A 16,307-nucleotide genomic window follows, 5' to 3' on the forward strand; every position below is an offset into this window, starting at 1 on the left:
CTGCAGTCTCCCCAAAACACCTAAATCGCCATGAGAGTAAGGAACTGCTAAACAGTGTGCTCATGTACTGTACAAAAACACACACCGTAACATACGCAGAGGACAGGAGCTTAGTTCTGGAAACATGCATCATGAGCACGGGTCAAAGATTGGTTCTGAACCTCATCACGGAGGATCAGATCTCAGATGGTGTTTCTACAGCATCTGTACATTCCAGGAGGCTGGGTATGTAGCTCGGGGGTTGTTTTTGCAGCATGTACAATCGGGGAAAAGAAGCCCGCATGAAAAGGGTGGATCGGCAGTTCATGTGCCCAAGTCACCAGTGTGTTCTGTTCAGCAAAGGTCTACAGCACAATGCTCTACTTCTGTGGCTCAAATAAAAATTTCACTGTGGATGGATCTGCAGAACAAACAGTTGGTTCTGCAGCTCATGTTCACTGTTGATCAGTTTGTTGTCTGAGGAAGTTTTTACAAATGTGCCCATGTTGGGTCTTCACTCTGGTAAAGTATACAAAAAGTGATGGATTCAATGGTTAAATGAATTTCAACCACTGGTAATTAATTGAGCCGCATTCCAGGTCATCATTTGTTTGCTCATCATGCGACCTCAGTTTGCAAATCAGTCTTGACCCAACTCCCATGGGAAAGAACAGTTCAGCCAACTTCTGAGCCAGGTCCTTCCCGCACTGGAACACAAGCAACCCAGGACTTGTTTCGCCCTAGTTATGGGCTCATCAGCCGGGTACAGCTTGGTTCTAGTGACACAGTGTGCAAGGGACCCACGTCTGGACAAAACCGGTCCTGGGTTGCTTGCGCTCCTGTTCAGTGAGGACCTGGTTTGGCAGTTTGGGCTGGACTGTTCCCAGGAGGAACATGGGCAAGGCTGATTTCCATATAGCTAGGTCCAAATTGAGGTGGAATAGTGAGCCGGGTACAGCTTGGTTCCAGTGACACAGTGTGCAAGGGACCCACGTCTGGACAAAACCGGTCCTGGGTTGCTTGCGCTCCTGTTCAGGGAGGACATGGTTTGGCAGTTTGGGCTGGACTGTTCCCATGACGAACATGAGCAAGACTGATTTGCATATAGCTCGGTCCAAATTGAGGTGGCATGGTGAGCAAAAGAACAATGGGTTGGAAAGCTACCCCGAGCTATTGCCAATGTTTAGACGTATTGCAAGAAGCCTTCCATCACCTTTTGTGTGTTTCACATACCGCTCTAAGTGGCATGGGTATGCCCAGACGTGGGTCCCATGCTCACGGTGTGGTTAGAACAAAGCTACATCCGGATGCTGAGCCTATAACTGGGGCGAAACTAGTTCTGGGTTGCTTGTGTTTCGGTTCAGGGTTTAATGTAGTCATATAACCACAGGTCCGGTGTGATTTACAAGTGAGGTGAAGACTGGTTTCCCCATCAGCCCTGATGAGGTTGCCTAAATAGGTTGGCAACGAAACATGTTGGCCATTCGTTCCTGAAAATGGCCAAATACACTGCATTTTTTTAATTGAGGATGCTCACGGCACCTAATATTATTACGTTTTGTAAGTGAGTCGTACCTCATTTTAAACTCTGAGAACTGCATTTCTTTTCTCACGAGGACCAGTGGGCACTGACTGACACAAGCACTGACAGTGCATCTACACACGCTTTCACTGTTTTTTCTTTCTTTTGATTTCTCTCCTCCGAGAAATTTGAACATACACACTCTTTTTCTTTACGGTCAAGAAATTTACTGATGATGATAATGTGGGCACACTGGTGAGTACCAACCAGCAGCCCCCCTGGGTGATGCTAAAGTGAGGTACTTTCTGACCTTTTTCAAATTTTTTTGGTCACAAATCTTTTGTGGTTACAAATTTCCTTTTGATGTGTGTATGGAATGTGGTGTATTGACACTTTTTTTAAATTGAACAGTTGGACTAACAGGTCAGTGGCAGTGAGCCTATCCTGTGAGGGAAGTTTTAAGGTTTTTTTAAAACCCTATATGTCTTAAAAATACAGTTAACAGTTCAGAGCAAGTCGGGTCTTCGTGTGTTCATAAATCGGTTCAAGGAGAACCTGGCTTGGCAGTTTGGGCCGGACTATTACCATGAGGAACAGGGTCATGTCTGATTTGCATATGGCTGGGTCCAAACTGAGGTGGTATGTGAGCAAAAGAACAATGGGTTGGAATGCTACCCGAGCTATTGCCAGTGAATAGACTTATTGCAAGTAGCCTCCCAACTCCCAATCAGCCGCAGCCTGTGGAGGTAAGAGCAGTGTGGCCGGGTGGGGGCATTTCGACAGACAACGAGGGAAAATTAATTATTTCATTTTCCTTCATGGTCATTAGTAGAATTCCCCCCCCCCCCCCCCCGGCCCCCCTCCCAACCCGGCCCCACTGCTCTTACCTACATGGACCACTCCTAATCCCATCACCTTTCGTGTGTTTCAGTGTCTCTGCATTAAGCAATAGTATGTGAAAGCCAGGCATACACTCGATGCATCATTGTCATTTTACACAACTATGTGATCATCACTTTGCAGACATCGCACAATCAGTTTCTGAAGTGAAAACATACTTCATATATAATTGTGTAAAACACATGTTTTATGGACTTTTACAGGTGCATAGAGGACTTTAGGATTCCAGGTGACACTGTCAGTCAGCTGAACGCCCTGCCCATAAACGCTGATATCTGTTCTGCAAGGGGTGTACTCACCATCACTGATCCGAGGAGAGGTAGGAGAGGACTGGATTATAAACGGTCTGGTGATCCCTTGGTATGCAAGATATTTTCTATTTATTTGGGTTTTTTCTTTGACTTCTCAGATCAAAGCTTTGGATCCCAAGCACTAAAATGTACTCTGCAGAGTCTCTAGCAGGTCTGACAGAGTCTCCATATTTATTTTTGCAGTTTTATAAAGCACGTACTAAGCTTAAGAGCAAAAGAACACTTTACAAGAGCATCAGATAACATAGATTTTTTTATTTTGGCACAGTAAAATAAAGTGATTTGCACAGACTGGCAGATTATTGAGCTGAGGCTAGGACTCGAACCAGGTCCCTCAGATGAAAGGTTGGAAGCAGTGGCGTAACAAAACTTGAGGGGGGGCCCCTGCAAAGTACAAAAGGGGGGACCCCCCTCCCCGGCCCACCAACTACCACTTTTGCTGAGGGGGCCCCCTGGAGCTCTGCACCCCCACTCCTGCACCGCAGGAGCTGCAGGGCTTATGTGACACCACTGGTTGGAAGCTCTAGCCGTTAAGATACATTTCCATACTACAATAATGCATCTTCAAAACCTATGCCCACAGGCGGGTAAGTGAGACCCCTATCCATTTTCCATGCTCTGCAGATCAACAGGCCAGCTTTATAAATCTGACGGCCAACTGAACTCTGAATGGGGAACCAAAAAATCATTTTCAATACTTCACTCGTTGACTTATCGTGGGATTGCATGGTGAATCTTCACTGGACTCTGTCTAACATATACCATTTAATATAACTGCAGTAAATCAGGTTACGTCTTGCTCAGTGAAATTTCTATAATATAGTGTTTCTGTTGCAAGAAAACAGTAATATATGGGATGCATACTGCAAAGTAATCCTAGAAGTGACAAGAGTATGTACATTTACAGATATATACATGCCTATAAAAGTGCACTAGCACCAGCTAACTTTTATCCACAAGGAGAAATATTTTTACTTTTAAAGAACCCTATACCATGACCATTTGTGAAAGGCTTTCCTCCCCATTCAAATTTCAGATACAGATTTTGTTGAGGTTTTGATCTCAGATCACATACAAGGTGGGAATGTGCCTTTGAAAAGTTTGTAAATCCCCCAAAACTAGCAGGTTTGTTATCAGAAAGTCTAGTGTGTGCACTGACCAACACAGATTTGGTGATCAGTGTATATGTGATCCTGCACGTCGGTGTGCATACATAACTGTGCTTGGATTGGTATATATGCTTTAGCATTTATATATTTCTTCATGCCCCTTATACGGTAATTTATACCGCCCACGAGCCAAGAGAGTGTTAGAGGAAATGCAGCACGCTACAGCGCTGAGAGTGCATGGCTGAAAAAGTGCCGCATTGCAGGCCTATTTGGGAAGCACTTTGATGTCATGTGCCTAAGTGCACAGAGTTGTGTTCTTAATTTGTCTTAGGCTACTGCGACTAGGCACGTGATCACAGGAAGAGGAATAAGAGATAGAATATATGCAAATATTGAATTCATTGTTGGACCCAAATGAGCAGGTCTCACTGGAATCCAACCTGAAGAAACAAAGAAGCATTCTTAGGAAACAGGACGTCAAGATAGATTTTCTATATATTTCCCCCACTGAACGATCAATGAGCATACACTTTATATGCAAACAATGAATTCATTGTTGGACTCAAATGAGCAGGTCTCACTGGAATCCAACCTGAAGAAACAAAGAAGCATTCTTAGGAAACAGGACGTCAAGATAGATTTTCTATATATTTCCCCCACTGAACGATCAATGAGCATACACTTTATATGCAAACAATGAATTCATTGTTGGACTCAAATGAGCAGGTCTCTCTGGAATCCAACCTGAAGAAACAAAGAAGCATTCTTAGGAAACAGGACGTCAAGATAGATTTTCTATATATTTCCCCCACTGAACGATCAATGAGCATACACTTTATACAGCCAGATATTGTAAACGATCAAATCCATCCAGTAGGAACAAGGAGTTACCCGCTGTCATACTCAGAAGAAATCCATGGATAGTACTACTCTTTTAGGCAACTCATTGCTATAGAGGAGCGACCAACAAGAGTATTCTGGTTAAAAGCAGCCTGGATAGATGTTCTGTATGGGCCATCCCGATGCAACTAAGGAATAGCCCATGTAATACACTAGTTAAAGGAAGCTAGTGTAAATCTCAAAACTTTTCATCCAGGAGCAGCAGAAAAGTGACCCAAAAGCGTGCCTCAATCACAGGAAGTCAGCGACATGATCTCTAGGGGGTACGACTTTGGCACGGGGCTCCATCGCCTATACTGCCCTGCAGCTGTGACCTGGAAGGAAGCCGACCAGGTACTCAGAATGTTGCTAAGCACTGACAAGTAATCCACTGGGCTATCCCAATGAGTGGGGTGTGCCCGGGCACTTTCCCAAGGCTGTTCGGCATTCCCTTATTAACCAAGACAAACTGGATCTGCCACCCAAGGATAAGCTGGTTGTAATTATTTTGAAGAATGTTCCGCCACTTGAGTCTAATCAAACAGAGTCCTGGGAGAATCTAAATAATAAATCTATTAACTGGATAGGAGAAAGAACAGGTCTCACTAGTTAGCTTTTCAACAATCTTAATATGGTTGGCAGGGAAAGCTGGGTGGGTAGGAGTCCAAAGACTGAATCGGAGGGCTGTGTTGAAATTAATTTTACTTCCCCAGATTTGGTAGGGCATGTTTTTGCTGTCTCAATACCAATATTAGTAGTACTGCCCCTCTAGGATTTTTTATAAACCCTCTGATGTAAGAGAATCTCTTTACAAGCACATGTCTTATCAGAGAAGGAGGCATGATGACTATATAATGTTCCTGCAATTAATCGTTTTGCTCCTCTGGGGGGATTTGATGAAAATGACTGGCTTGGGGATCAACAGATTGATTCTGGTTTACTTTCCCTGATCCCTAGGGTTAAGAAAACTAGAAGATCTGTTTTGAATAATTATGAGTCTCCTTGCACCAACTCAGACATATCAATCTCTATAGGACCACAGAACGTTATTTGTCAGACCACTGTTACTTGTGGTTTAAGTTATTTGAATGAGTTAGCTTCGAATACCTCCGAATCAATTGTTAATCATGTAATAAAGATGAGTTTTTTATTTTGAAATGCAGCCGGCAATAAGAAGAAGATGCAGAATTCAGACATCTCAGTGGTCATGTCAATGGTCCAACGGGGTATTTCCGATAGCTCTCCACAAGTTCTTTGACCGGAGGGCCCAGTCTCCTCTGGTCGCCCCATGTGGCGCTTTAATGCTGGGCTCCTGATGGACGAGGGGTTGGTGTAATATCTGGCTGGAAAGCTCACGTCCTATTTTAACCTTAATAGTCACTCTATACAAGACCTTGGCACTCTCTGGGCAGCTGGCAAGCCAATGATTTGTGGATAGGCGAGGAGCTATCTCAAAAGTAAAGAAAGAGATAGGCAACATGACATTGCAGAACTAAAGACGCACATACTCGACAAAGAGTCTAGGTTAACCTAAGCGATCACTAAGATGCCCACCTGCCAACTGGATGTAGATAGGATTGCACTACGACAGCTACTCTCATGTGAGGCTTGCCATTGCTGGAGGGTGACCACCTAACGCAGTTTTGAGCAAGGCGACAAAATGGGGCGCTTCTATACAGACTTGTGATACAAGACATCGCCTCCCATCTTTATCCCACCAGTGACGGATGATTTGGGCTCTACGATCCATGCAGCCTCTGTAATTGAGGCAGTGTTTGCAGCCTCCCCTACTGGCAGTTTTACGCTAGAGACCCACAAGCCCCCATGGAGTGCAATCAACCACTCAACGTCATTCCACTCCCTTCCTGGACTTTGGCCTAGCATAAAGCTTAATGCAACCGATCACAGTAGGAAAAATTCATGCTGCCATTAGGGACCTGAAGGCCGGGAAGATCCCGGGTCCAGACTGCTTCCCTCTTAAATATTATACCACATTTCATGACCAACTTTCCCCCAAATACTTCGGTTCTACAGAGAGGCCACTGAAAAGAGATTATTTCCTAAGGGCCTAGTTTAGCTAATATTGTCCTCATTCCGATAACTACCCCACCCTCGCTCGACCGTGGGTACCATCGCTCCATCTCCCTAATCAATGCTGACATTAATATCCATCCAAAAGTAATGTGCTTAGCCCAGTGGCGTCACTAGCGTTGGTGTCAGCCGGTGCGGGTAACTCATGGTGTCACCCCCCTCACCACTTACCGCATGGATCTCATGTGCCATCAGCGGCTTTGCCTTTCAGTCTGCACCCTTTCCATTGTTTATCTAAGGGTACCCTGCACAAGTTTCAGGACACTCATCTGCGTGTCCAGCTTGTCCACTGTATTTTGGGAGCATTTGTGACTGTATTTGCTCAATATAAACTCACTTGACTGCAGTTTGGTTCACTCTGCGTCTGGGCGTTATACTTAGTTCACTGGTTTCCACCGTATTGAATTATTCTCTGGTTCAGGCCTTTCCTGAAGCCACTTTTAATAACAACTAACTCTGTGTTGATATAACCATTGCCAGGCAGTTTTCTGTGTCTCAACCCACTGCCCACTAATCAAACTAAAATGATCACCTTATTGTAAATGGTTCCATTTACTCTGTAGCGTCAAGAGGCCTGCATAGTTAATGTGTGCTATCTGACATACATTGATAGTGAAATGAATGTTACAGCGCCCAAGTAAGGACTGGAATCATTCTTTCAGGTTTGAAGCGGCCACGGGGCCATGTGTTTAGTTCTCCTTACAGTATCCGTTCCTTCTCTCTTTATTATACATATTCCTTGCTTTACTTTTTGCTCTCTCGCCTGCCCACTGACCTCTCAATTCTCACTGTAGCCTATCCTTCCATGTCCACTCCTTCCTTTCATCCTCCTTTGCATTCTGTGTTCTCCTTTCTTTCCCTAACCCCTTAGTTTCCTCTCGCCATCTCTGCACCTTTTTCTCAAATGTCACTTTTTTTTTCTTCTTCCGTACCCCCTCACACCTTCTCCTCTTTTTCGCCTCCCACTCTTTTCTCTGGCCATCCACTTCCCGATCACACGTTTGCCTCTAATGCTGGTATACACCTGTACCATCGCCACCACAGGCCTCTTCGCCCCTCGCCTCTTCCCAGCCCACAGGCCACATGCAACCCCTACGTCAGCTCTCTCTCCCCTCTCCTTGTGTGCCCTTAAGCTGCGATGCCGTCTTAAGGAGCACTAGTTTGGTTAGCACTGCAGGGACACCAGGGCGCTGCTCGGAGCCGTGAAGCGGATCTTGTGCTGCTGGGACCCGCGAGGAGCATAAAGGTGACACTAGCACCAAGCTCGATATACAGCCTGGTCGGTGGTGTATGTGGCAGTGGCATTTTTTTAATCACCCACCCCACTGCGACGCGCAACTTTTTTCCTTACCTGCCCTGGCCTGTACTGGCATGGATTTTCTGCTTTTTAACTTTTCTCCATCGGTGCTTCAGTTGTATTGTATTGTAATTGCATTTATATAGCGCTTACTACCCCTGATGAGGCGTTGAAGCGCTTTTTTGGCGAGTAGCACGCTATCCCGGGACCCATAGAGGATTAGTGTTGAATTAGTATAGTGAACATGCAAGTACATTTTAAGTGGTAGATAGGTTAGTCAGTTATTTGGATTTGGAATGATAGCAGAAGGATAGAGGAGGAAAAAGGTTTGTATTTATATAGCGCTTGTTACAGTGAAGCAACCATGCAAAAAAATATAAATATATTTAGTAATTGAACGAAGGCCAACTGTGATCTACTGACTGAGCTAACATCAGAATTTTGTTTATGAACTCGTGCAATTGCCCTGCATCCGGGCCGCTTCTAGGCACTACACACGTGTAGAAAAGGCAAAACATTGGCAGCTAATTTATAAAAGTCCAACAGAGTGACCCTTGATTTCACACTAAAGAAAAAAGGAGGAAATCAAGTTTAAAGCTTTTCACCAATAAAAGGTAAGATCTTAATGACAGAGGGTAATGACAGTTAGAAGGAAACTAAAGCCCAGAGAGTCTAAAACGTAAATTATCTTTTAGACAAAGTGGTGAGAAGAACAGCGACGGGTAGCTCCCAGAGGCGTCCTTCCAACCCTTTAGGAAAACCAAGAAAATAGGACCGGTAAGCCCTTTCTTTTAAGAGAAACAGGGAGAGAAGGCTAAGAGACAGTGGAGTATAACCATATAAAGGTGATAGAAAGGTAACTCTTTATATTAAGAGATGTTTTTCTGTTTTGATAGGATTGAAGTTGGTCCATTTTTAATCAACCCGGGTGGAGTACCAGCAAAACTGATACATAAGGTAAAAAATAGGAGTATACTAGGTCAAAATGGAGGAAATAGTCCAAATAACAGGGTAACTGAAAATAAGGTGCGTTTTCTCCTAGAATAAAAAAGAGGAAAGCAAACAAAACTTGCTTAGGAGAACATAAGAGCTGAAGAGAACCTGCTCAAAAGACCGTGAAGGTAGCGCCAGGAAGGAAATACAAACCTGGGTAAGAACATAGAGGTACCTGTGGGTGGGACTCTATAATAAAGAAGGGACGGAGATCTGACTGCCGTTTTTACCTTTATTCACAGCCCACATCACTGGTGTCTGACAAAGTAAATTGAGGACACCGCATCCTAGTGATAAAATATATCCACGCTAGTTATGTCTTCCCTCTCAGTAATACTAATGTGTGGGAACTTAGTACTACAGGGGACTGAGGGAATAGATCCGGATTACAAGATGGCGGGGTTACCAGATATTAGTTCAAATGTTAATGAATCAATGTGCAATTGTTAGATCAAATATTGGACCTAATGAAATGTATTGTGACATGTTTTTTATAGATATGATTTAAATGAACAAGTCCTGAAGAAGGTGCAAGATTATTTGAGGCACCGAAACGCCGCGTCGACAGTTTGTTCCTTATGTCTAATAAATATGATGTATATGTAGACTTGTGTAACTATGCTTAACAGCATTTTTTTTTTAAATTTGAGTTTTTTTTAATATAGCTGGCCAACAGCAAAGACGAATGTGCACAAGATTGTTTTGACGAAATAATGTGTCATTATTTTTAAATTATTTTATAATAAATTAACGATACTTTTAATTTTTGTGTATGCAATATTTTCATGCTCTTTTGGTCTGATACATATTAAGGTGTAAATTTGGTAACCTACGCAATAATTCAGTCCCTCCCACTGATGTAAACGCCCCCAGGGTAATTTAGCATTACTAATCATTTGCCAAACTCAGGAGAAGGAGTGTTTTGTTTTCATAAGATTGTTGACCCAATCCTTTTCCTGTCAAAAGGGTAGCTCCCTCTTTATCATTGAAAATGCAAAACAAACCGCAAGTGCCAGGGAGAGACAGCAAACAGAAACAGAAACACAAAAACTGCAGAATTCGAAGAATACACAATTACACGTGCCTTTATTTTTTACATAGCGCCCACATGTCAGATTTAAGGCTGCTTCAGACTGGGCGTGTTTATAGATCTATTAAAGACAGAGACGTACAAACACCTATAGCGCAGTACATAACTTACAGACCAGTGGCGAGCACTGGAACTTAAGTGTGCCCTGTCATACTGATTTATGACTGACTCGGGCCGAAGCGCCCACTGGCACAAGCCTCAGCACACCAAGGACTCTTTTAGAGCAGAAAATAAGCCCACGAAGTCACCATGCCCTGCCCCTCCCCCACTCTCTGCTGAATACACTCTCCCTACGTACACACATGTCTGGGTTAAAAAAAATGTCTGATGTCGGATACTTCCCAGAGCGACATAGCGGCATCCAGCACAGGCGCGATCCTTACCTCTGCTCCTCTGCACACGAGGTCCCGCGGGCCCTGGCCAGTCTCGGAGGCCCCGCGCCTGTGAGCCATGGTGTGGGGGCACAATCAGGAAAATATAGGGTAAACCCCCGAGCCCCGGGAGCTAAACCCCTCCGGCGGGGCCAGGTGGGGATCGGCCGCGCGGTACTCCTGGGTTTTTGGATCACGCAAAAGCATTCCGCCGCTCCTTGCGTGAGTGACGTTTGGAAGTTGAACGTCATTGACGTCCGGACGCTGACGTTGTATGCCTAATAAACAATCATCTTGGCCGGCGGCCGGGTAATGGGTTCCTCGCTTCCTGATATGTGTAGCAATACGATTATTTAAAGCAGAGCAGAGGCTCACGGTGTCACCCCATGTGACGGTGTCACCCCGTTGCGGTCGGCACCCCCCGCACCCCCTTAGTGGCGCCACTGGGTTAGCCTGCACTCAAATTTATGTCCTAGCTTACATAACAATTATATAAGGTTATGTCCCAATTTATAAAATGTATCAAATGTGTGCTGCCTTGAAACAGGACCTGCTCTTGTCCTACATCAACACAATCTCAGGGTACACAAAATGCACATTGCACACAAGGCGCACTACTCAGACCTGTAAGGTTCAAACATTGATAAATGTTCTTAACCAAGGAAAAAAGTTAAACTATTTTTATTGGTTACGGAATCATTTATATTTAACAATTTTGATTTGCAAATTGCTTCAATATGTACAATGATTCGATTCTGTACATTTCACACGTGTATCAGTGTGGTAATCGGTTTAACAATGTTACATCACATTGCACAATATATGAAAAACTTTTGTTTTTTTTAAAGTGAAAGTTTTTTCTAGTCCCAATGCATTTCGGTTTCTGTCAACTCCAGGAGCAAAATCTCGACCCATGGTACCACGCCTGTATTTTTTCAGGCAAATGGGAATGGTAAGAGGGTGCTGAGTCCCACTTCGATGTCTGATGTTGCTTTTTAAACTTAACAGTTGATTTAGATAGGAATGGAGAATAGCCTCGGTAGCAGCTTCAGTGACTCCTGAAGTGAGAAAAGGACTGGGACTTCATCTTAAAGCGGTCTCAATGAGGTATCTTTTTATGCTTGGCGATGTAAAATTTGACCTTTGGGTTCATCAACGCACAGTCACTGCACACCTTGGAGTCATGGCTCGACCCCAGACACCACAGGCACACCTAATAGGGATCTGTCACAGATTTTTGATGGCGACAGTCCCTACAGGGCATAATCTGTCATTTTAGGTGGAGACGTCCCGTACAAACTGTTCACATTTGAAAAAATATGAGGTAGTGTCTCTGAAAGACGAGCGAGAGCCCCAGATTCACGTCAGGAGACGTGCAAAGAGAGAAACTGGCATCAGCACGCAGGAGTGGCACCTTTATAAGCTCCACACAATTTCTGGAGTAGAAAGGCATTGGTGCAGAGGCAAAGTGAGCAAAGGGACCAACGTCTGGGCATACCTGGATCGTAAACAAGCATGCTGGGACTGGTTTTGGGGAAACACCACTCATCAGCCAGGCTGGCTTGAATCTAGTGGCAAAGTTAGCAAGGGACCCACGTTTGGGCATACCCTGCCAACTTAGGGTGAACAATGGAAACTCAAGGAGATGATGGATGGAGTACTGAAACTTTTCAGACACTCAACCCCAGTCACAGATCTGGGTTGAATCCATCATCGCTCTTTAGCTCACTTCACCACCCCATTTAAGACCCAGCCATATGCAAATCAGTCTGGACCCTGTCCCTCATTTGAACAGTCCAGCCCGAACTACCAAGCCAGGTCTTCTCTGGATGGGAAAACAACATCCTGGGACTGATTGCAGGGTAACACCCCTAATTAGCCAGGCTAGCTTGAATCCAGTGGCAAATTGTGCAAGGGAACCATGCCTGGCATACCCTGCCAACTTAGGGCAAACAAAGCAAACACAAGGAGATGATGGAAGGCGCGTGAACATTTTCAGACACTCACCTCCAGTGAGTGGTCTGGGTTGAATCCATCATCGTTCTTAAGCTCACTTCGCCACCCCAGAACAGACCCAGCCATATGCAATTAAATGTATTGCCCTGTGCCTCAGCCCATGATCTTGGACTGGTCAACCCTGATAGCTACATGATTCATTTGAAAGACCATCTATATCCGTCAGGAGGTGACCAAGTGATAATTAGTAGAGCTAATGTGATTTTATCCACCTAGGTGAACAGTTGGTTGCAAAAGCAAGCCTAACTTTACTTTTCGGGCATATTTACATGTTGTGTTATCTATTTATCGAGGCTCAATAGCTACCTTCCCGACCTGCAGATCTCATTTTGGGCGCAGTCTGTGGCACCTGGCAACCTGTCAATGTGCCAACATTCAAAAACAAAGCTTAGAATAAGTGCTCATCAAGGTGACAACATGTTCAATAACCAAAGGAAGCACTCTCTTCCACTGCGAGCCCTAGAGGCAAATGTAACCTTGTATCAGGAGAAGTATCAAGCTCACTGGCCTTCTGTAAGTGCATGCAGAAACTGTTGTCATCATAGTGAGGGGGTAAATCATCCCCACCGGCATCTCTAGGTGGAGGCGAGCGCTGGTCAGAGTCAGAGCCTATGAGCATGCCTCTGTGGTAATGAATTGTGTAACTGCATGCCACTGGAGTCAAGCTATCCTGACCGGTCCTATGATGCTTGTTTCGGGTCCAGGGAGGACCTGGCTTGGCAGTTCGGGCTGGACTGTTCCCATGAGGCACAGGGCCAAAACTTATTTGCATATGGCTGGGTTCAAACTGGAGTGGCATGGTGAGAAAATAAAATAGTGATTTAGGCCCAGATCTCTGCACTGGAGTGATTGTATGACATTGTTCTGCATTCTGTCCATCAACTGTTCTTTTTGCATTTGTCACCCCGAGTGGGACGGGTATGCCCAGACGTGGGTCCCGTGCTCTCCATGCCACTGGAGTCAAGCTATCCTTGGTTGATGATGGGTGAAACCCCGAAACCGGTCCTAGGATGCTTGTTTCCAGTCCAGGGAGGACCTGGCTTTGCAGTTCGGCCTGGACTGTTCCCATGGGGCACAGGGTCAAGACTGATTTGCATATGGCTGGGTTGAAACTGGAATGCACTATACCATGTTCAGAGCATGACCTCTGTCAGATGTCTGAGTCGGCACAAATTCCTCGTCGGACGCAGATAGCATCGGAAGGGACCAGCGCAGGCATTGGGGCACAAAAGGGACCTGCACCGGACTTAGTTAAGAATCCAACACGGTTTCCAGGAGCCAGTTGCAGAAGACAGATTTGCTGCTGGTAACCGGACTGGACACCCCAGTGGATCCTTGGGCCGGAGGGCGCATCATAGCTTGAAGAATACCAAATATACGCAGCACGGCCTCCTTAAAAAATGAAATCTGCTGGCATCGTGGATGGTTTAGGAATTCAGTCGCACTGGAACAGCTGTGAAATCGGATTATTAATCGGAGATTGGGATTTAAGCAAGGTCCGCGACTTCCACCTGTGAGCTGCAAGGTATAGTTTCACTTTACATTCCCGGAGCGAAATGCATTCATCGCACAACTTGGAGTTGTGTCCAGAGCTCAAACTCCAAGGGCACATCTCGTGTGGATCCGTGACTGACATTTGTTTTCTGCTTGTTGCTGTTTTTGAGTTGACAAAACTGGTAATGGAGCTCCTGTTCCATATTCCTTGGCACGGAAAGAAAGGAACTAACAGCAGCATGCAGGGGCGGCGCTTATATGCAGCCCCCCTTTATCACTTCCAGATCAGAACAAGGCCCTGCAGAGCCACACTGCGCCACCTACCAGTGCAGGGGAACACTGCAATAGATGAAAAGATTCTGGATCCAGTCTTGCGCATATTTAATATTCAAAGGGAGACAAATCTGTGGTAGTAGTATTCATCAAACAAGTGTCCTCATTGTGCCCCAACATCACTTAAAAGAACTTGCCTTTTTTCAATACATTGAACTTGCTTTTCCCTCCACTGTTCCACTTCTACAGACTAATAATATTAGAAAATCTACATACACTGCATGGTTCTTTTCTGAACTTCTTCAGCTTACACCCCATTGTGCGCAATCGAAATGCTATTGGCAGTACAGATATGAATCTGCTGATAAAGACATACATATTAAAGACCGGAAGGTATATAAAAAAAAACTTAAAAGTCGGGCTACGTGTTTTCATTTTCATTCTCGCAGCTTCTACCTTCACCAAAACATCTTTTAAAATAGTTTATAAACTGTATAATCCAGAGGGTCTTAAATCCAGGATTCCTTGTTCTCCTGAACTTTAAAGTCTTCTAGCTTCTTTTGAACTAAAACTGAACAAATATGTGCCCTGTTTTCAGATAACTCTGAAACATCAGGACCTGGGCTTTCATCCGGTTTCACGTTACCTGTGTTAACTTCCTTTTTTTGCACTTTTTGCTCCAAGTTTCTTACTACTAGGCATGGCTTTTGATCCCCATTTACAAAAAAAGTTACAATTATTTGCAGATACCATTATTTCTATTCTTATAGGGGTTTGTGACCCATCTCTTTCCCATTCAACAATGCCCTCATCCTGATCCAACTACACAGACCATATAGGCCTTGCTCTCATTGAAATTGTGGGCCAATGAACAGCTTTCTATTGTTTTGAAAACTCATTCTCTACTTGCCTCCATCGAAGGCAGTATTCATGTGTTTTATGGAACAGAAGCAGTTCTGGTAACTGCTTTAGAAGACACCAGGTTAGCTTTCGACTCAGGAGACTGTAGTATTGATTTTCCAGGACCTCCTGCTTGCTTTCAATACTGTTTCCTGTTCCATTCTACTTAAGCAATTGTTTCATGTAAGAGTTAGAGATGATGCCCGAGCTGGCTGAAATCTTTTCTACAGGACAGAGTAAGCATTTGAGAGCTTCAACTTTCCCTCTGATTTCAGCATCTGACTTGTGTGGTCCTGCACAACTCTTTCTTACGCCCTACACAGTTTGACATGCATAATCAACCTCTTGCTGACCTCATCTGATCTTCTGGACGTGACTTCCTTGGCTACACTGATGTCATACAGTAAATTCAGTGAATTTGTAATGCTCAGTCAGCATCGCAGCACCTTCCAGAATTCCTGCATTGCCATGGTGGAGGAATCCCTTTATGGATGACAGAGTAAGCCTAAACGAAAGACAAGTAAAAGAGATTCTTCTCTTTGGGGTAGCTGAACCTATTGGTTCAATTGAAGGTGGCATGAAAGAGCATATCCCGGGTCACCTTAGAGTGCTCTACTGTGTACCAGTCAGGAAAAGCATTCTAGTTCAATATTAATGCATCAGCCATAAATGCAATGCTGGCCTTCTTTTCTACAGGCTACCTTTAATGCCTACATACATTCTACACCTTTGGGCCAGCTGCACATTCTTTGTATTGCTACTTCCCATTTACCACACCTAGCTTTTCATACCTACCTGCAAAAATATTGGTACTAACAATGAAGCCACTTCTTATCTTTTCAGAAAGTCTTAAAAACAGGGCTTTTCTGATCCACTGGAGTTGGTTAGGTTCTTTCTGGTCACGGCTTCCTTGACAATCCCTAATGTTGGAACACCACGACAGAGGACACTGTGCACTCTATTTGTTTTTTAGGTTTCGCTGGAGAAAGGAGCCGTTAGGCTCCTCCTCCAGAGAAATCTATTGAGTACAGTAAGCACTATGGAACACGCCCCCCCGTCCCATTGGCTAGCTCCATAAATGG

At 44.5% G+C, this 16,307-nt stretch overlaps 1 protein-coding gene across 2 annotated transcripts in view; it reads right to left on the reverse strand.

Annotated features, from left to right (window-relative positions):
- HSPBAP1 (HSPB1 associated protein 1) overlaps positions 1–16,307 on the reverse strand; it is a 1,203,084-nt gene that overhangs the window by 296,981 nt on the left and 889,796 nt on the right. The window lies entirely within an intron of this gene.

The sequence above is a fragment of the Lissotriton vulgaris genome, chromosome 2_1 (genome assembly GCF_964263255.1).
Source record: "Lissotriton vulgaris chromosome 2_1, aLisVul1.2, whole genome shotgun sequence".
NCBI lineage: Eukaryota > Metazoa > Chordata > Amphibia > Caudata > Salamandridae > Lissotriton > Lissotriton vulgaris.